This window comes from Bos indicus x Bos taurus, chromosome 15 (genome assembly GCF_003369695.1).
Source record: "Bos indicus x Bos taurus breed Angus x Brahman F1 hybrid chromosome 15, Bos_hybrid_MaternalHap_v2.0, whole genome shotgun sequence".
Taxonomy (NCBI): Eukaryota; Metazoa; Chordata; class Mammalia; order Artiodactyla; family Bovidae; genus Bos; species Bos indicus x Bos taurus.
In genome coordinates this window covers 4,839,260-4,862,141 of record NC_040090.1, presented here as the reverse complement: position 1 = coordinate 4,862,141, position 22,882 = coordinate 4,839,260, and the positions used below count along the sequence as shown (strand labels likewise).

The window sequence follows — 22,882 nt, the reverse complement described above, 5'->3', positions numbered from 1 at the left end:
ACACCCCAAAGCATCATAGAAACATAGTACTGATACATAATCTATAAAGGCTCTTGGGCTTCCCTGGTTGCTCACTGGTAAAGAGTCTGCCTGTAATGCAGGAGACTCAGGATATACAGGTTCTGTTCCCTGGGTTGGGAAAATCCCTTGGAGGAGGAAATGGCAACCTACTCCAGTATTCACACCAGGGAAGTCCCACTGACAGAGAAGCCTGGTGGGCTGCAGTCCATAGAGTCACAAAGATCTGGATCCGTCTGAGCAACTGAACACACATGCAGGCACGCACACACACACAAGAGGCTGTTTGAGTAACTGAATCTCACTGAGCCTAAATTATCTCATCAGACATATAAATAATTAATTATACACACATTCTGGGACACTCCTGCAGAACAAAGAAATCATTATTCAAAGTGCCTCTGTATCTGCTGGGCGTGGACTACAGTACTATTAAATAATGTTAGACTCTATGATTTCTGTATAGAAGCAAACAAACCGATCAACCTCTAACAAATCAAAACTATATATTATGTATTTAAAAAGACTAAAATGGGCTTTAAGTTATTTAAAGGAAAAACATACAGCTTTTCTTTAAACAGGAAAAGAAAGAAAGGGTTTGCCAGAACAAAATAAAAAGTTTGAGCTGCTAAAAGACAGAGATTTGATAAGAGCAATTTATTTTACAAAAGAAAGGAAAGGTGATTTTAAAAAATCATATTCAGAACGTCTGAATGATACTAAGAATGAACAGTAGCAAAGTGTAAATTTGCTTGTGGGCAGCTGAATCTGAGGAATACTGTAATTATTGTTAAGGAAAAAACAGGCTATTGAATAAGTTTTCCACAGAAATACTAAAATAACCAGTATGATGACAATGTATGAGAGGGCAAGAAGACCTGTAGCAGCAAAGAGAAAAATAAGTAGATGTCACTCGAGCTCATCAGCTTCTTATAGGTACCTCTCTTTTATCTCAAGAAACAGAAACACAGAGAGGCATGTATGTGTATACAAATAAACACATACACATATATAGACGCCATATATTTTTACATGTGCTAAGTCACTTCAGTCATGTCCGACTCTTTGTGATACTATGGACTGTAAACTGCCAGGCTCCTCTGTCCACGGATTCTCCAGGCGAGGTTACTGGAGTGCCATTTCTTTCTCCAACATACATATACATGCAGCATATTTGCATGAGACATTAATATAATTTACATATGCAAGTAAATATAAATACATATCATCATGCAATTTATGTACGTTTATCCAATAAAAACCATATCCTATAGTACATAAAAACATCAACTGCCTGGTCAAACAGTTCTAAGATCCTGAAATGGAACTCTGGAGAGTTTGTATTGCTGAATTTGATGAAAAGATGAAGAGAAAAGACAATTAAGAAAGTTCTGAAACTTTTGTTTGTCAACAGAAGTGAACTGATTTTAAATGAAATACTTAACAATATGGCATGTAACAAAAATAGAGACCATTTTACAGTCTATTAATCACGTTCCATTTTCCCCACTAAGCTGAAATCGGCAAAATACATGGCTCCAGGGAATTGCACTCAAGTGACTGAATTCATTCTAATGGGAATCTCAGATCTTGCGAACTCCAGATTCCTCTTTTCTGTGTGTTCCTGGTCATCTATGGACAGGTCATTACAGGGAACCTGGGAATCGTCATCCTCACCAGCGTGGACTCTCAACTTCAAACCCCCATGTACTTTTTCCTCAAGCACTTGGCTATCATAAATTTGGGCAATTCTTCTGTCATTGCCCCCAAAATGTTGGTTAACTTCTTGGTTACAAAGAAAACCATATCTTACTATGCATGTGCAGCCCAACTATGTAGATTCATAGCTTTTGTTGTGGCTGAGATTTTCTTGCTGGCTGCCATGGCCTATGACTGCTGTGTGGCTATTTGCAGCCTCCTGCTCTACCGGGTGGTGGGTTCTCCATGGATCTGCCTTCTCCTGGAGGCCCTTATTTACATCTACATTCTGACCACAGCACTGACGGTCTCTTCCTGTGTGTTTTCCGTGTCATACTGTTCGTCCAATGTGATCAACCATTTTTACTGTGATAATGTCCCTTTGTTAGCATTGTCCTGTTCTGATACCTACATTCCAGAAACAGCAGTGTTTACCTTTTCAGGGACCAATTTGTTTTTCTCTATGATTATTGTTCTAACATCGTACTTCAACATCATCCTTGCCATTTTGAGGATACGTTCTTCAGAAGGGCAACAAAAAGCGTTTTCCACCTGTGCTTCTCACATGACGGCTGTCACTGTGTTCTATGGGACTCTTCTCTTCATGTATTTGCAGCCAAGGACCAACCACTCATTAGATACTGATAAGATGGCCTCGGTCTTCTATACCCTGGTGATTCCAATACTGAACCCCCTCATTTACAGCCTGAGGAACAAGGACATGAAGGATGCATTGAAGAGATTCCTGGATAATCCATGTCAGTCATTCAGATTAATGCAAATTTAAAACTACAGCTATCTTCATTTAAGAATTAAATCCTGCTAAGTGAATAGGTAATAAATTGTTAAAAATCCCATTAATATCAATAGAGAAAGCTTAATCCTTTTCATTCCAACTTCAAGTACCCAATTTTCCCTAATTTAAAAGCTATTAATTGTTCAAAGAAAACATACTAATATAAGTAACACACAATAATTTGAAAACCAATACAATCTAAAGGTGTTGGAGGAGCCAAGATGGCGGAGGAGTAGGACGGGGAGAACACTTTCTCCCCCACAAATTCATCAAAAGAGCATTTAAACGTCGAGTAAATTCCACAAAACAACTTCTGAATGCCGGCAGAGGACATCAGGCACCCAGAAAAGCAACCCAACTCTTCGAAAGGAGGTAGGAAAAAATATTAAAAACAAAAAAAAAGAGACAAAAGAGGGAGGGACGGAGTTCCGTCCCGGGAAGGGAATCTTAAAAAGAGAGAAGTTTCCAAACATCAGGAAACCTTCTCACTGCCGAATCTGTGCCGAGCTTTGGAAGCACAGAGGGCAACATAACAGGGAGAAAAAATAAATAAACAATTTAAAACTCGCAGATTGCGAGCCCTACGGAAACTCCCCCAGCAGAGAAGCAGCGCAGACGCCTGCATCCGCCATTAGCGAATCGGGGCTGGGCAGGGAGGCGCGGCGTGGGCTGCATCGCTGAGAGTAAGAATCTGGCCTGAATACCCTGAGCACTATCTGAGCGAAATAATTTGGGCTAGCAAACCAGACTGTGGGATACCTACCACGCGAAAAGCCAGCCCTAACCTAAGACCGCCAGGCCCGCGCACGGAACAAAGGACTGAACAGAGATAGCCGGCTGCAGATCTTCCCCCTCCGGTGACAGGCAGCCAGAGCCGGAAGGGGGCAATCGCAGCCCCAGAGAGACATTATCTATAAAATTGTAAGCAGGCTTCTTTGCTAACTAAAACTTCTTGGGGGTCTGGACGGTCAACATCTGCCTGAGAAGGTGCGCCGGTTTTACATCCAGATAACCGAGTGGCGGGGAGGCGATAAGTCGCAGCATTGGCGCTCGCCTGGGAAGAGCAAATTGGCGCTCGGACCTGGGAAGAGTACAAAACGCAGGCCCAACTGAGTCTGCGCCTCTGAGGAATACCCGAGTGCCTGAACCTGAGCGGCTTGGACCTGGGAGGTGCATGCAGCCCAGGGCCAGCCTCGGATTGTTCCCGGCGGAACAACCTAGAGTCCGAGCAGTGTGGACAGGGAGGCTACACGCGCCGTGAGCGGGGGCAGACCCAGGGTGGCTGAGGCACTGCGAGCCCACGCCAGTGTTATTTGTTTGCACCCTCCCTCCCTCCCTCCCCACAGCGCGACTGAACAAGTAAGCCTAAAAAAAAAAAAAAAAAGTGTCCTCCACCGTGCCCTTTGAGTCAGGGCGGAAACCAGATACTGAAGAGACTAGCAAACAGAAGAAGATATAACAGAGGGAAACGCCTTGGAAGCTATAGGCAATAGATCAAAACCCTGTGGTTACTACGGACTACATAGGAAGGGGCCTATAGATCTTGAGAAATATAAATCTGACCAAGGAACTAGCCAAAAATGAACTGAACCCACAACACCCACAAAAAAAGAAACAAAAAAGTCCTAGATATATTTTTATTATTTTTAAGATCATTCTTTCTTTTTTTTTTAATTAAAAAAAAAAAAATTTTAAGTCCTCTATTGTTCCTTTAATTTTCACTTTTATAACCTATTAATTTGCAAAAAAAAAAAAAAAGACCCTATTTTTTTCTTCTTCAGCAAACTTCATATATATATATTTTATAATTTTTTGACCTTGTTGTGTTTTTTTTGTTGTTGTTGGTTTTTGTTTTTTTCTTCTTTTCTTTAACATTGTATTTTTGAAATTCCAAACTCTACTCTAGATTTTTAATTTTCGCTTTTTGGTATATGTTATCAATTTTGTACCTATAGTTTTTTTTATATAATTTCTGTGATTTTTTTTTTTTTCTTCTTCTCTGTTTCTTTCTCTTCTTCTTTTATATAACATTGTATATCTGAAATTCCAAACTTTACTCTAGATTTTCAATTTATGCTTTTTGGTATTTGATATCAATTTTGTACCTGTATTTTCTTTATAATTTTTGTGACATTGTTCGTATTTGTTTGTTTGTTTTCTCTCTTTATTTTTCTTCTTCTTTTTTTTTTTTTTTAACATTGTATTTTTGAAATTCCAAACTCTACTCTAGATTTTTAATTTTTGCTTTCTGGTATTAGTTATCAATTTTGTACCTGTACTTTCTTTATAATTTTCGCGACCTTGTTTGTTTTTGTTTGTTCGTTCTTTCTCTCTTTTCCTTCTTCTTTTCTTTAACATCGTATTTTTGAAATTCCAAACTCTACTCTAGATTTTTAATTTTCGCTTTCTGGTATTAGTTATCAATTTTGTACCTGTACTTTCTTTATAATTTTCGCGACCTTATTTGTTTTTGTTTGTTCGTTCTTTCTCTCTTTCTTTTCCTTCTTCTTTTCTTTAACATCGTATTTTTGAAATTCCAAACTCTACTCTAGATTTTTAATTTTTGCTTTTATGTATTTGTTACCAATTTTGTACCTTTAAGGACCCAATCTTCAGGACCCATTTTTCACTAGGGAGTGAGATTACTGGCTTGACTGCTCTCTCTCCCTTTGGACCCTCCTTTTTCTCCACCAGGTCGCCTGTGTCTCCTCCCTAACCCCTCTCTACTCTACCCAACTCTGTGAATTTCTGTGTGTTCCAGACGGTGGAGAACACTTAGGGAACTGATTACTGGCTGGATCTGTCTCCCTCCTTTTCATTCCCCCCTTTTATCCTTCTGGCCACCTCTGTTACCTTCCTCCTTCTTCTCTTCTCTGTATAACCCCGTGAACATCTCTGAGTGGTCCAGTTGTGGAGTGCACATAAGGAAGTGACTACTGGCTAGCCCACTCTCTCCACTATTGATTCACCTCATCTCATTTGGGTCACCTCTAACTCCCTCCTCCCTCTTCTCTTCTCCATGTAACCCTGTGAACCTCTCTGAGTGACCCTCACTGTAGAGAAACTTATCATCTTTAATGTAGATGTTTTATCAATGGTGCTGTATAGAAGGAGAAGTTTTGAAACTACTGTAAAAATAAGACCGATAATCGGAAGCAGGAGACTTAAGTCCAAACCCTGACTCCAGGGAACTCCTGACTCCAAGGAACATTCATTGACAGGAGCTCATCAAATGCCTCCATACCGACACTGAAACCAAGCACCACACAAGGGCCAATAAGTTCCAGGGCAAGACATACCAACCAAATTCTCCAGCAACAAAGGAACACAGTCCTGAGCTTCAAGATACAGGCTGCCCAAAGTCACCCCAAAACTATAGACATCTCATAACTCATTACTGGACATTTCATTGCACTCCAGAGAGAAGAAATACAGCTCCACCCACCAGAACACCGACACAAGCTTCCCTAACCAGGAAACCTTGACAAGCCACCTGTACAAACCCACACACAGTGAGGAAACGCCATAATAAAGAGAACTCCACAAACTGCCAGAATACAGAAAGGACACCCCAAACTCAGCAATTTAAACAAGATGAAGAGACAGAGGAATACCCAGAAGATAAAGGAACAGGATAAATGCCCACCAAACCAAACAAAAGAGGAAGAGATAGGGAATCTACCTGATAAAGAATTCCAAATAATGATAGTGAAATTGATCCAAAATCTTGAAACTAAAATGGAATCACAGATAAATAGCCTGGAGACAAGGATTGAGAAGATGCAAGAAAGGTTTAACAAGGACCTAGAAGAAATAAAAAAGAGTCAATATATAATGAATAATGCAATAAGTGAAATTAAAAACACTCTGGAGGCAACAAATAGTAGAATAACAGAGGCAGAAGACAGGATTAGTGAATTAGAAGATAGAATGGTAGAAATAAATGAATCAGAGAGGATAAAAGAAAAACGAATTAAAAGAAATGAGGACAATCTCAGAGACCTCCAGGACAATATTAAACGCTACAACATTCGAATCATAGGGGTTCCAGAAGAAGAAGACAAAAAGAAAGACCATGAGAAAATACTTGAGGAGATAATAGTGGAAAACTTCCCTAAAATGGGGAAGGAAATAATCACCCAAGTCCAAGAAACCCAGAGAGTACCAAACAGGATAAACCCAAGGAGAAACACCCCAAGACACATATTAATCAAATTAACAAAGATCAAACACAAAGAACAAATATTAAAAGCAGCAAGGGAAAAACAACAAATAACACACAAGGGAATCCCCATAAGGATAACAGCTGATCTTTCAATAGAAACTCTTCAAGCCAGGAGGGAATGGCAAGACATACTTAAAATGATGAAAGAAAGTAACCTACAGCCCAGATTATTGTACCCAGCAAGGATCTCATTCAAGTATGAAGGAGAAATCAAAAGCTTTTCAGACAAGCAAAAGCTGAGAGAATTCTGCACCACCAAACCAGCTCTCCAACAAATACTAAAGGATATTCTCTAGACAGGAAAAACAAAAACGGTGTATAAACTCGAACCCAAAACAATAAAGTAAATGGCAACGGGAACATACTTATCAGTAATTACCTTAAATGTAAATGGGTTGAATGCCCCAACCAAAAGACAAAGACTGGCTGAATGGATACAAAAACAAGACCCCTACATATGTTGTCTACAGGAGACCCACCTCAAAACAGGGGACACATACAGACTGAAAGTGAAGGGCTGGAAAAAGATTTTCCATGCAAATAGGGACCAAAAAAAAGCAGGAGTAGCAATACTCATATCAGATAAAATAGACTTTAAAACAAAGGCGGTGAAAAGAGACAAAGAAGGTCACTACATAATGATCAAAGGATCAATCCAAGAAGAAGATATAACAATTATAAACATATATGCACCCAACACGGGAGCACCACAGTACGTAAGACAAATGCTAACAAGTATGAAAGGAGAAATTAACAATAACACAATAATAGTGGGAGACTTTAATACCCCACTTACACCTATGGATAGATCAACTAAACAGAAAATTAACAAGGAAACACAAACTTTAAACGATACAATAGACCAGTTAGACCTAATTGATATCTATAGGTCATTTCATCCCAAAACAATGAATTTCACCTTTTTCTCAAGCGCACATGGAACCTTCTCCAGGATAGATCACATCCTGGGCCATAAAGCTAGCCTTGGGAAATTCAAAAAAAAATAGAAATCATTCCAAGCATTTTTTCTGACCACAATGCAGTAAGATTAGATCTCAATTACAGGAGAAAAACTATTAAAAATTCCAACATATGGAGGCTGAACAACACGCTGCTGAATAATCAACAAATCAAAGAAGAAATCAAAAAAGAAATCAAAATTTGCATAGAAACGAATGAAAATGAAAACACAACAACCCAAAACCTGTGGGACACGGTAAAAGCAGTCCTAAGGGGAAAGTTCATAGCAATACAGGCACACCTCAAGAAACAAGAAAAAAGTCAAATAAATAACCTAACTCTACACCTAAAGCAACTAGAAAAGGAAGAAATGAAGAACCCCAGGGTTAGTAGAAGGAAAGAAATCTTAAAAATTAGAGCAGAAATAAATGCAAAAGAAACAAAAGAGACCATAGCAAAAATCAACAAAGCCAAAAGCTGGTTCTTTGAAAGGATAAATAAAATTGACAAACCATTAGCCAGACTCATCAAGAAACAAAGGGAGAAAAATCAAATCAACAAAATTAGAAACGAAAATGGAGAGATCACAACAGACAACACAGAAATACAAAGGATCATAAGAGACTACTATCAACAATTATATGCCAATAAAATGGACAACGTGGAAGAAATGGACAAATTCTTAGAAAAGTACAACTTTCCAAAACTGGACCAGGAAGAAATAGAAAATCTTAACAGACCCATCACAAGAATGGAAATTGAAACTGTAATCAAAAATCTTCCAGCAAACAAAAGCCCCGGTCCAGACGGCTTCACAGCTGAATTCTACCAAAAATTTAGAGAAGAGCTAATACCTATCCTGCTGAAACTCTTCCAGAAAATTGCAGAGGAAGGTAAACTTCCAAACTCATTCTATGAGGCCACCATCACCCTAATACCAAAACCTGACAAAGATCCCACAAAAAAAGAAAACTACAGGCCAATATCACTGATGAACATAGATGCAAAAATCCTTAACAAAATTCTAGCAATCAGAATCCAACAACACATTAAAAAGATCATACACCATGATCAAGTGGGCTTTATCCCAGGGATGCAAGGATTCTTCAATATCCGCAAATCAATCAATGTAATACACCACATTAACAAATTGAAAAATAAAAACCATATGATTATCTCAATAGATGCAGAGAAAGCCTTTGACAAAATTCAACATCCATTTATGATAAAAACTCTCCAGAAAGCAGGAATAGAAGGAACATACCTCAACATAATAAAAGCTATATATGACAAACCCACTGCAAATATTATCCTCAATGGTGAAAAATTGAAAGCATTTCCTCTAAAGTCAGGAACAAGACAAGGGTGCCCACTTTCACCATTACTATTCAACATAGTTTTGGAAGTTTTGGCCACAGCAATCAGAGCAGAAAAAGAAATCAAAGGAATCCAAATTGGAAAAGAAGAAGTAAAACTCTCACTATTTGCAGATGACATGATCCTCTACATAGAAAACCCTAAAGAGTCCACCAGAAAATTACTAGAAATAATCAATGACTACAGTAAAGTTGCAGGATATAAAATCAACACACAGAAATCCCTTGCATTCCTATACACTAATAATGAGAAAACAGAAAGAGAAATTAAGGAAACAATTCCATTCACCATTGCAATGAAAATAATAAAATACTTAGGAATATATCTACCTAAAGAAACTAAAGACCTATATATAGAAAACTATAAAACACTGGTGAAAGAAATCAAAGAGGACACTAATAGATGGAGAAATATACCATGTTCATGGATTGGAAGAATCAATATAGTGAAAATGAGTATACTACCCAAAGCAATTTATAGATTCAACGCAATCCCTATCAAGCTACCAACAGTATTCTTCACAGAGCTAGAACAAATAATTTCACAATTTGTATGGAAATACAAAAAACCTCGAATAGCCAAAGCGATCTTGAGAAAGAAGAATGGAACTGGAGGAATCAACTTACCTGACTTCAGGCTGTACTACAAAGCCACAGTTATCAAGACAGTATGGTACTGGCACAAAGACAGAAATATTGATCAATGGAATAAAATAGAAAGCCCAGAGATAAATCCACGCACCTATGGACACCTTATCTTCGACAAAGGAGGCAAGAATATACAATGGATTAAAGACAATCTCTTTAACAAGTGGTGCTGGGAAATCTGGTCAACCACTTGTTAAAGAATGAAACTAGAACACTTTCTAACACCATACACAAAAATAAACTCAAAATGGATTAAAGATCTCAACGTAAGACCACAAACTATAAAACTCCTAGAGGAGAACATAGGCAAAACACTCTCCGACATACATCACAGCAGGATCCTCTATGACCCACCTCCCAGAATATTGGAAATAAAAGAAAAATAAACAAATGGGACCTAGTTAAACTTAAAAGCTTCTGCACATCAAAGGAAACTATTAGCAAGGTGAAAAGACAGCCTTCAGAATGGGAGAAAATAATAGCAAATGAAGCAACCGACAAACAACTAATCTCAAAAATATACAAGCAACTCCTACAGCTCAACTCCAGAAAAATAAACGACCCAATCAAAAAATGGGCCAAAGAACTAAATAGACATTTCTCCAAAAAAGACATACAGATGGCTAACAAACACATGAAAAGATGCTCAACATCACTCATTATCAGAGAAATGCAAATCAAAACCACTATGAGGTACCATTTCACACCAGTCAGAATGGCTGCGATCCAAAAGTCTACAAATAATAAATGCTGGAGAGGGTGTGGAGAAAAGGGAACCCTCTTACACTGTTGGTGGGAATGCAAACTAGTACAGCCACTATGGAGAACAGTGTGGAGATTCCTTAAAAAACTGGAAATAGAACTGCCTTATGATCCAGCAACCCCACTCCTGGGCATACACACTGAGGAAACCAGAAGGGAAAGAGACACGTGTACCCCAATGTTCATCGCAGCACTGTTTATAATAGCCAAGACATGGAAGCAACCTAGATGTCCATCAGCAGATGAATGGATAAGAAAGCAGTGGTACATATACACAATGGAGTATTACTCAGCCATTAAAAAGAAAACATTTGAATCAGTTCTAATGAGGTGGATGAAACTGGAGCCTATTATACAGAGTGAAGTAAGCCAGAAGGAAAAACATAAATACAGTATACTAACGCATATATATGGAATTTAGAAAGATGGTAACAATAACCCGGTGTACGAGACAGCAAAAGAGACACTGATGTATAGAACAGTCTTATGGACTCTGTGGGAGAGGGAGCGGGTGGGAAGATGTGGGAGAATGGCAATGAAACATGTAAAATATCATGTAGGAAACGAGTTGCCAGTCCAGGTTCGATGCATGATGCTGGATGCTTGGGGCTGGTGCACTGGGACGGCCCAGAGGGATGGTATGGGGAGGGAGGAGGGAGGAGGGTTCGGGATGGGGAACACATGTATACCTGTGGCGGATTCATTTTGATATTTGGCAAAACTAATACAATTATGTAAAGTTTAAAAATAAAATAAAATTGGAAGAATAAAAAAAAAAAAAAAAAACCAAATACAATCTAAAATAAAATATATGTTAGAAAAATATTTTTATAGTTTTTTAAAAAGACAGAAAAATCCTGATAGTTAAGGTGGATTTGTGTTGGAATTGATTCTTGGATGGTTGTAAGAGTCAATCATCCTACTTGCCATAGACATGTTGACATTTTGTTTGATTACTAAAAGTTTTATTATTTTTTGCAGCATTTTATCTATTAAGTTATCAACCTTTCTGAACTCATTGATATCTTGCATCTAACCAAATTTATATCACAAAAAATACAGCTTTCAGGCATAATGAAACCTAATAAAAAGTATACTTTTTCAAAAAAAATGTGTTGAAACAAATAGGCAAGCACATGAATCAAGCATTAGTTTTCAGGTAAGTAAGATAGAAAAAGGAATTTGTCTGCCAGCTCTCATTTTTTTACTCAAAGCTTACCCTATGGGACATTGTCACCTGTAATTCCAAATTATGCTTACTTGAGTGCTCAAGTGGTTCCAAAACATTCATGTCCAAACCATTAGAGCAAAACCTTGTTGGTGGTTAGGGGAGACAGGAAACACAGGACATAGTCACGAAGCAAGGTTTGAGAATACCTGTGAAAGTTCAGTTCAGTCAGTTCAGTCATTCAGTTGTGTCCAACTCTTTGTGACCCCATGAATCACAGCACGCCAGGCCTCCCTGCCCGTCACCAACTCCCGGAGTTTACCCAAACTCACGTCCATCGAGTCAGTGATGCCATCCAGCCATCTCATTATCTGTCGTCCCCTTCTCCTCCTGCCCACAATCCCTCCCAGCATCAGTCTTTTCCAATGAGTCAACTCTTCACATGAGGTGGCCAAAGTACTGGAGTTCCAGCTTCGGCATCAGTCCTTCCAATAAACACCCAGGACTGATCTCCTTTAGAATGGACTCATTGGATCTCCTTGCAATCCAAGGGACTCTCAAGAGTCTTCTCCAACACCACTGTTCAAAAGCATCAATTCTTTGGTGCTCAGCTTTCTTCACAGTCCAACTCTCACATCCATACATGACCACTGGAAAAACCATAGCCTTGACTAGATGGACCTTTCCTTTGTTGGCACAGTAATGTCTCTGATTTTGAATATGCTATCTGGGTTGGGCATAACTTTCCTTCCAAAGAGTAAGCGTCTTAATTTCATGGCTGCAGTCACCATCTGCAGTGATTTTGGAGCCCAGAAAAATAAAGTCTGACAGTGTTTCCACTGTTTCCCCATCTATTTCCCATGAAGTGATAGGACCAGACGCCATAATCTTAGTTTTCTGAATGTGAAAATTTAGGAATGAAGAAAGAACAACTGCAGGACCTCTCAGTGTGTAGCTTCAACAAAACTAATTATTAAGAGCTTCATAAATTTGCAGGCAGATATCCAGTATCTCGGTACTATAAATTCATTTTTAGTGTTCATAATAAAACTACAATCATATACCATTGTCTTCTTTCAGCTAGCAAATTTAGCTTACATGACATTATGAAAAGCTGTTAGAGGTGTTGTTGTTTAGTAGCAGAGTCATATCTGACTCTATTGTGATCCCACAGACTGTAGTCTCCCAGTCTCTTCTGCCCATGGGATTTTCCAGACAAAAATACTGGAATGCATTGCCATTTTCCTTCTCCAGGGGATTTTTCCAATCCAGGGACTGAACTTGAGTCTCCTACATTGGCTAGTGGATTCTTTACCTCTGAGCCACCAGGGATACAGTTCAGTTCAGTTCAGTTCAGTCACTCAGTCTTGTCCAACTCTTTGTGACCCCATGGACTGCAGCACACCAGGCCTCCCTGTCCATCACCAACTCTTGGAGTTTACCTTTACCGGGGCTACAGGTGTTAGTAAATAAATAATCCCCAAATTTTCTCAATATATAAACTGATAGAATCACTATGAAACATCTATGATGTATCTATTAAATGTAAAAGTATTTATACACTATGACCTAATAATTATCAAGTATTATCCAAATACATAGACTAGACACAATATTGTGTATGGGTAACATGAGGAATAAAAATATGTGACCTGCATAGTTATCCATAATAAAGAATATTGAAAAGTAACTACAATGTCTATGTAACTCAAATGTGTGAATCAAATCCATAACAATCAAGATAAGTTCAGTTTAGTTCAGTCACTCAGTCGTATCTGACTCTGTGACCCCATGAATCGCAGCACTCCAGGCCTCCCTGTCCATCACAAACTCCTGGAGTTCACTCAGACTCACGTCCATCGAGTCAGTGATGCCATCCAGCCATCTCAACCTCTGTCATCCCCTTCTCCTCCTGCCCCCAATCTCTCCCAGCATCGGAGACTTTTCCAATGAGTCAACTCTTTGCATGAGGTGGCCAAAGTACTGGAGTTTCAGCTTTAGCATCACTCCTTCCAAAGAAATCCCAGGGCTGATCTTCAGAATGGAATGGTTGGATCTCCTTGCAGTCCAAGGGACTCTCAAGAGTCTTCTCCAACACTACAGTTCAAAGGCATCAATTCTTCGGCACTCAGCCTTCTTTACAGTCCAACTCTCACATCCATACATGACCACAGGACAAACCATAGCCTTGACTAGATGGACCTTTGTTGGCAAAGTAATGTCTCTGCTTTTGAATATGCTATCTAGGTTGGTCATAACTTTCCTTCCAAGGAGTAAGCCTCTTTTAATTTCATGGCTGCAGTCACCATCTGCAGTGATTTTGGAGCCCAGAAAAATAAAGTCTGACACTGTTTCCACTGTTTCCCCATCTATTTCCCATGAAGTGGTGGGACTGGATGCCATGATCTTCATTTTCTGAATGTTGAGCTTTAAGCCAACTTTTTCACTCTGCACTTTCCCTTTCATCAAGAGGCTTTTGAGTTCCTCTTCACTTTCTGCCATAAGGGTGGTGTCATCTGCATATCTGAGGTTATTGATATTTCTCCCATCAATCTTGATTCCAGCTTGTGTTTCTTCCAGTCCAGCATTTCTCATGATGTACTCTGCATATAAGTTAAATAAACAGGGTGACAATATACAGCCTTGACGTACTCCTTTTCCTATTTGGAACCAGTCTGTTGTTCCATGGCCAGTTCTAACTGTTGCTTCCTGACCTGCATACAGATTTCTCAAGAGGCAGATCAGGTCAGGTTGAACAATTTTTATTATGCCTAAGAATATGCGTTCACTTCTAGAAAACTGGTCTCATCACCAAAATCAGAAGAAAGCCCAAACTGATATAAATTTATAATCAGACAGAGTTACTACTATTTGAATACATTTTTTGTATTACCACTTTGACCATTTTTTTTAATTTGAAGGAAAAATGACTCTGATCTCTTTTTTTCTAATAATGTTTACATTTTAAAACGAGCCCTGGATAAAGACACTCTTTCTTTCAGTTATTCTTTGCACCATGATAATGCTTCAGTTAACAATCTGTGGAATAAGAGATTTTGAGTAGTCCTTGGCTATCAGGCTTCTAGGGTTACATCTTTAATCAGTGAAAGGAGAAAGCTAGATTCAATGAGTCTGTAACTTCTTGTTGAAGGGAAATGATTGGCAAAGGCTGGTGAACTGACATTCAATATTCCTCATTTTGAGTAGACCAAAATCCAACTTATTTTCGGCTGTTACTTTTGCAAAAAAGACTCATTTTTCCTTCATAGTAATAGTTTGGGAGTCAAGGTTCATTTTGTGATTTTCTCAGTCCCTTCCACATGCTGGTTGCCTCACAGTCTAACCTGTCTGCTCTAATGCTAGGCACTACACTTCTCAAATCAGGAAAAAGGATCCCGGAGGGCAGGGTGACAACTGCATACACGCTCTTGGTCAGGAAGACAAAAGCTTTCCCCAGGTCCAGCAGACTTCTGCGTACATCTCACAGAGCTCTGACTCTGGGTCCTGCACCACACGTCCTCCATTACTCGATTTCAGTGCACCTGTGGTCAACAGCTCCGCCGGTGTTACTAGTGGCAGGTTTCCTAAGGTATATCCCTGCTTCCCTGCCTCAGGAATATCTCATAGGCCATGGAAGACATTGAGTGACCATCAAGCTGTGGGGGAGGAGAAGGGAATAACTGGCTCACGCTCTTGTTTTCCAGAGGGACAGGTGTCTGGGACGTGTTACATAGTTTAGTAAAATCCCTCGTGTCACTGAGTTGCAGTTTCCTGGGTGTCAGACAGCTGATATATTCATCCTTTCCGTGCTTTGGTCCTTCTATATGTCATTCTTCTTGCTCCCTCCCTGTGCTACTTGGACAGTTCTCTCCCAAAAGTTTAGTACACTGCATAGTAGGAGGGAACTGTCCCTGTAGGACGGCTGTCAGTTCAGACAATGGCAGACAGGTCAAGGGTCCTCAGAGCCACTCTCACTCACTGCTGTTTAGTCACTAAGTCATGTCTGATCCTTTGTGACTCCCTGGACACCAGCACACCAGACCTCTCTGTCCTTCACTGTCTTTCAGATTTTGCTCAAACTCATGTCCATTGAGTCGGTGATGCCATCCAACCATCTCATCCTCTGTCACCCCCTTCTCCTCCTGCCCTCAATCTTTCCCAACATCAGGGTCTTTTCCAGTGAGTTGGCTCTTCCCATCAGGGTGGCAAAGTATGGAGCTTCAGCTTCAGCATCAGTCCTTCCAATGAATATTAAGGTTGATTTCCTTTAGGACTGAGTGGTCTGATCTCCTTGCAGTCCAAGGGATTCTCAAGGGTCTTATCCAACACCACAGTTTGAAAGCATCAATTCTTAAGCCCTCAAACTTCTTTATAGCCCAACTCTCACATCTGTACATGTCTACTGGAAAAATGTTAACTTTGACGAGACAGACCTTTGTTGGTAAAGTGATGTCTCTGCTTTTTAATATGCTGTTTAGGTTTGTCATAGCTTTTCTTCCAAGGGGCAAGTATCTTTTAATTTCATGGCTGCAGTCACCCTCCACAGTGATTTTGGAGCCCAGGAAACTAAAATCTGTTTGTAGCTGGCTACACATTAGCGGTCTCCACAGTCATCCTCCATTTTGCTAATTCACTAGAACGACTCAATGTCATGGACTGAATTTTCATTCTCAGCTGCCAAATTCTATTTTGAAGCCTTAACCCCAGGGTGATAGGTTTAGGAAGTTGGGCCTTTTGGATGTAGGTAAGTCATGAGGATGCGGATCAAATGAAGAGGGCTATCGCCCTTAAAGGAGACCCTGGAGAGTTCTCCAGTTCTTTTCCCACTCTATGAAGACACAAGGTCGGCTCTCTGCAACCCAGGAGAGGGCTCTCACCAGACTCCAACCTTGCTGGCACTCTGTCTCAGGCTTCTAGTCTCCAGAACTGCTACAAGTAAGTTTCTGTTGTTTAGGAGCTACTCGGTCTATGTAAATTGCAGTACAGCCTGAACTAACACATCTGGAATGCACTGTACATATAATTACAGTATTACTACAGCAAAAGGATGCAAATAATAACCAGCCAAAAGAAGATACATAGAGGGCAAAGTCTGTCAGAGTTGCAAACTTGTAGCTCCCATTATCCTTAGGGATGCATCACCCCTCTGGGTGTCAACGTGTGGCAATACACATGGAGTGTGGCCAGCCCGGCAGCTCACCTGAGCCTCTGGTGTGCACAGCTCCTTTCTGGGCTTTGTGTGCCTGCTCATGTGGCTGACCTCTATTTCGCCATCATTCTTGGAGTTTTAGAGTAATACCTTTAGTCTCCAGTTCCTCTGGATGTTGGAGCCGTTAGGGCACATCCCAAGCTCCCATCACATATCACGTTGTTAAGACTGTCCAGTGTTCAAAACCTCCAGGTAAACAAAGATGCTTCTTCTAGGGAAGGCATTTCAGGGACTTTGAGTTGACCTCCTGTAAGGTGAATCCTAATGTCAGACCTTTCTGCAGGTAAGGTTAATTCTTCATCACACACCCCCACATACATTACCTTTACCCAAGGCCATATCTCAGGAATGCTAACTGAGAACACATACCATTCTAGCTACAGCATAAAATGGAAAGTAGAATATCTATTTACTGGATGCATTACCTTCTATATGGGTTCTTTTTAGGTAGGAATAAGAGGAAAATGGACAGTGGATAGGAGAACAAGTATATTTTTCCCCAGCTACTTAATACATGTAAGGAATGGTGCATAGATTCTTTAAGTTTTGTAGGTATTTTCTCCAGGTCATTCTTGATCAAAACTTTTATGTGTGACACTGTATATTATTCTATCTTGGTCTAGACTAAAATTTTCTATAAAGTTAGGCATCTTTGCTAACTCTTGATTTCCAATTTTGGTTGAAGAATTGAGCCTTGATCACAATGTCTTAGAGACAGGTGCTGGATCCCTGAAGCCCTTATGATATGTTACAAGAACAGTTAGCTGTTCTGCACTGTAGCTAGCATTCTTTCTCATTGCACTGACCATAGTTAGGTTTTTTTGTGCATTGTCTGTTCATTCTTTTAGTAAACATTTCACAGACACCTAATATATTCCTGCACTATTAGGTACTGTTGTCACAATAATGATCAAACTGCAAATTATCATTGATCTACAGAGATTAAATTTAAGTTCTTCTCATATATATACCTATGGCAGTATGAAAGAATTGATCAGCTAAAATATACATATATTTTTAAAATGTTATTAAAATATAGTTGGTTTATAATGTTGTATTGGAAGGATTTCATTGGAATCAGTCCTTCATTGGAAGTAATGATGCTGAAGCTGAAACTTCAATACTTTGGTTACCTGATGTGAAGAACTGACTCATTGGAAAAGACCCTGATGCTGGGAAAGATTGAAGGCAGGAGGAGAAGGGGACGACAAGGATGAGATGGCTGGATGGCATCATTGACTCAATGGACATGAGTTTGAGCAAGCTCCAGGAGTTGGTGAAGGCCAGGGAAGCCTGGCATGCTGCAGTCCATGGGGTTGCAAAGAGTCAGACATGACTCAGCAACTGAACTGAACTGAATGTTCTATTAGTTTCTAGTATACAGCAGAAGTGATTAAATTATACATATTTATATTCTTTTCCATTATGATTTAAGCACTGGATAGTGAATATAGTTCCGTGTGCTATACAGTAGGACCATGTTGTCCATCCATTCTATGTATATTAATAATTTAATATATATAATTAAATTATATATATTTAATTATGTATATATATATATATATATATATATATATATATATATATATATACATCTCCCAAACTCCCAACCCACACCTCTCTACAATTCCTTCCCCTTGGCAATCATATCTGTTCTCCATATCTGTGAGTCTGTTTCTATTTCATAGATATGTTCATTCCTGTTGTATTTAGATTCCACATGCAAGTGATATCATATGGTATAAAAAGTAATTACTCCAGGCAGTAACAAGTTGAGTAGGTTGTAAAAATGACCACAAATTCTTTCCTTCAATGCAGTCTCATCATTTCAAGGTGATGTGTCAGATCCTTTCACTAAATGGTGGAGTCAATTCCTCTGACTCCTTAAATCTGAGTTGGCCATGTGACTTGCTATGGCCAATGTCATATCAGAAACTGCAGCAGAATACTCACGACTTGGCTATGGTTGGCACTCAGTGTAATTAGTTTATGCCCAAGCAAGAAGGACTTATTCCTTATTGATTGTAGAGCTTCTTTTGCTTCCTCATTTCATAGGCAGTAGATAAGGAGGTTTAACATGGGGTCATAATGCCACAAGATAAGGATATTTTTCCCTATTCTTCAGAGCTGACAGATTTAGGCTGTAAGTACATGAGAGAGGGAGCTGCAAAGAATGATGAGAGCGGTCAGGAGCAAGATGCCTGTGGCAGAGGACTTTTTCTTTCCCCATAGCAAAGGGCAAGCTCAGGATGGTGAAAGATATGTGTATATGAGAAAACAAGTACCAACACAGCTCAAAATGAAGTTAATATATAGAATAGATTAACATTTCACTAAGTGTATTTTTAATGACTCATTGAAATGATTATAGATTTACTTGCAGCTGTAAGGAATAATACAGTGAGATCCTTTGTTCATTTTTCCCAGATTCCTCTTGGGACAGGCAGAGTAACAGTTCCCAAAGATCTTCATATCCTAATACCTGGAATCCGTAAATCTTCTAGGCTACATGGCAAACAGGAAGTAAGGTAGCAGACAGGCTGACCTAGTGCTGGAGATATTATTTTGGATTTTCCAAGAGTCTTTAAAATTGGAAGAGGGAGGCAGAACATTGACAGTCAGGCAGAGATTTGAAGATGCTGTGTGATGTTTGTATTGAACATGAAGTAAATGGTTAGACTCAAGGAATACAGGTGGTTTGTAGAAATTGAAATAATCAAGAAAGTAGATTTTTCTAGAGTCCCTCAAATGAACACAGCCCTGCTGACACCTTTATCTAGAGACCCATTTTTACCTGCTAACTTCCAGAACTCTAAGAGAATATATTTGTGTTGTTTTAAGTCATTAAATTTATGGTAATTTGTTACAGCAGCAACAGAAAACTAATACACCCCTAATGGTAGCATTTTACAAAACTACATTATTAATATTACAAGCAGGATATTGACCTTGATGCAGTCCACTGATTTACTCAGATTTCTTCAATCTGAGTGTTTGTGGTAAATCCTGTTACCATTTTATCACCTCTCTAGCTTCCCTTGTTCACCACTACAGTCAAGATACTGCACACTTTCAACCAGGCTCTACCACAAGGCTTCTTGTAAATCACCTTGATGGGAAAAGACCTTCTGTTTGGTTAAAAAAAAGAGTCCCCATGAGCATTTCTAACTACCACCCTGAATTCACATGAGTTTGGAATTGAAATTTGCATTATTAGGTAATAAATTAACAGAACCTTCGGCTGGGTTGTGAATACCTTAGCTATCTGGCAGAAACAAAGTCAAACTATAATGAGTAATATAATAATGTTCCAGATTTTCTTAAGATTCCTGCCGGTAAAATCAGTTAAAAAATAATAATTAATATATATATATTTTTTTTTAAAAAGTTATCCTGAACAAAGCTAAGCAGAAACAACAGATAATACAATAACACAGGGCTTGGAATATTGGAATTACCAAGTACAGAATATAAAATAATAGATTTTTTATTATTTAAAGAAATTTTAAAAATTAAAATAAGACTGTCTTACATTACCAAAAGTACTTAGGGCTGTGCTAAGTTTCTTCAGTGCTGACTGGGAGACCCTATGGACTGCAACCCGCCAGTAATAATATAACACAGAAGTGAGCAGAACAAAATACTCAAAGTGCTGAGAGAAAATAATCACAGTCTAGAATTCCACATCCATGGATCAATTATCCAAAGTGGGGCAAAAGCATCATCTACATTGCTTTAATGCCAGAAATATTTATCCTGAATCTAGGCATGATTAAACAACCTGGAAACAATCCAGATGATAGGAACTTTTCCAAATGTTTTTTTTCTTTTTTGGGAAACCTAAAAAAAAGTCGATTTCATAAAACAAGAAACAAGAAACAAAACTAAGAACCGTTTTAGATTTTAAAAAGACTAGAAAGATATTATAACTATCATAAAAGATTGAATCCTTACTCTGAGAATAAAATACCTACAAAAGATATTTTTGGGACAAGTAGGGAAATTTAAATAATGAGTACACAAGAGACCATGTTATTTTGTGCATGCTCAGTCTCTCAGTCATGTCCAACTCTTTGCGATCCCATGGACTGTAGCCCACCATCCATGGGATTCTCCAGGCTAGAATACTGGAGTGGGTTGCCATTTCCTTCTTCAGAGGATCTTCCTGACCCAGGAAATGAACCCATATTTTCTGTGTCTCTTGTATTGGCAGGAAGATTCTTTACCACTAAACCACCTGGGAAACAATATTAAATTCCTTTGACAATAAAGCTTGGTTATAATAGAGATGTTCTTTGTAGGAGATAAACGCTGAATCAGATCAGATCAGTTGCTCAGTCATGTCCAACTCTTTGCGACCGCATGAATCGCAGCACGCCAGGCCTCCCTGTCCATCACCAAATCCCAGAGTTCACTGAGACTCTCGTCCATTGAGTCAGTGATGCCATCCAGCCATCTCATCCTCTGTCATCCCCTTCTCCTCTTGCCCCCAATCCTTCCCAGCATCAGAGTATTTTTCAATGAGTAAACTCTTCACGTGAGGTGGCCAAAGTACTGGAGTTTCAGCTTTAGCATCACTCCTTCCAAAGAAATCCCAGGGCTGATCTCTTTCAGAATGGAATGGTTGGATCTCCTTGCAGTGCAAGGGACTCTCAAGAGTCTTCTCCAACACCACAGTTCAAAAGCATCAATTCTTTGGCACTCACCCTTCTTCACAGTCCAACTCTCACATCCATACATGACCACAGGAAAAACCATAGCCTTGACTAGACGAACCTTTGTTGGCAGAGTAATGTCTCTGCTTTTCAATATGCTATCTAGGTTGGTCATAACTTTCCTTCCAAGGAGTAAGCGTCTTTTAGTTTCATGGCTGCACTCACCATCTGCAGTGATTTTGGAGCCCCAAAAAATAAAGTCTGACACTGTTTCCCCATCTATTTCCCATGAAGTGGTGGGACTGGATGCCATGATCTTCGTTTTCTGAATGTTGAGCTTTAAGCCAACTTTTTCACTCTCCACTTTCACTTTCATCAAGAGGCCTTTTAGTTCCTCTTCACTTTCTGCCATAAGGGTGGTGTCATCTGCATATCTGAGGTTATTGATATTTCTCCCGGCAATCTTGATTCCAGCTTGTGTTTCTTCCAGTTCAGCAGTTAAATAAGCAGGGTGACAATATACAGCCTTGAAGAACTCCTTTTCCTATTTGGAACCAGTCTGTTGTTCCATGTCCAGTTCTAACTGTTGCTTCCTGACCTGCATACAAATTTCTCAAGAGGCAGATAGCTCTTATCTATTTGTCAGTGTACAGATAAAGCTAAATGGAAAGGAAAAGAACGGGTAATCTAGGTGAAGTTCATACCAGTGTTTCTTGTACTATCATTTTAACTGTTATGAAGACTTTATTAAAAAAAATAAAAAGTAATAAAAATGGATAAAATAAAACACTTTCATGCAAGAACAAATGAGAGAGTTTACCATCAATAGTTGTACGCTAAAGATGCTTCTAAAGACTTGTTCAGAAGAAAGGAATAGGATTTCTGAGCAAGTCTTAGAAGAAAGAAGAAATAGTGAGCCTAGAGACTGGCAAATGTGGGAAATAACATATTGGCATAAACAGAGGCAGTTTTAAATATCAATAACATTGCCTATGTTGTGCGTGTGTTAGTCGCTCAGTGGTGTCTGACTCTTTGTGACCCCGTGGACTGAAGCCCACCAGGCTCCTCTGTCCATGGGATTCTCCAGGCAAGATTACTGGGTGGCTTGTCATGTCCTCCTCCAGGGGATCTTCCTGACCCAGGGATGGAACCCACGTCTGTAATGTCTCCTGCATGGCGGGTAGGTTCTTTACCGCTAGCACCACCTGGGAAGCCCTATGTCTATGGGGAAGTGAGAAATTAAAAATATCAGCTAACACTAACATATTACATTGGAGTATTCACTACATTTAGAGTGCTCAAAATTCTTATACTTTATTACTTATATGTATGTATTTTCAAAAATTACAAAAGATAACAATGAAGTT

General features: G+C 39.2%; 1 pseudogene; it reads left to right on the top strand.

Annotated features, from left to right (window-relative positions):
• Nucleotides 1–1,550: 1,550 nt before the first annotated feature.
• On the top strand, nt 1,551–2,503 carry LOC113906036 (annotated as a pseudogene).
• The last annotated feature ends 20,379 nt before the right edge of the window (nt 2,504–22,882 follow it).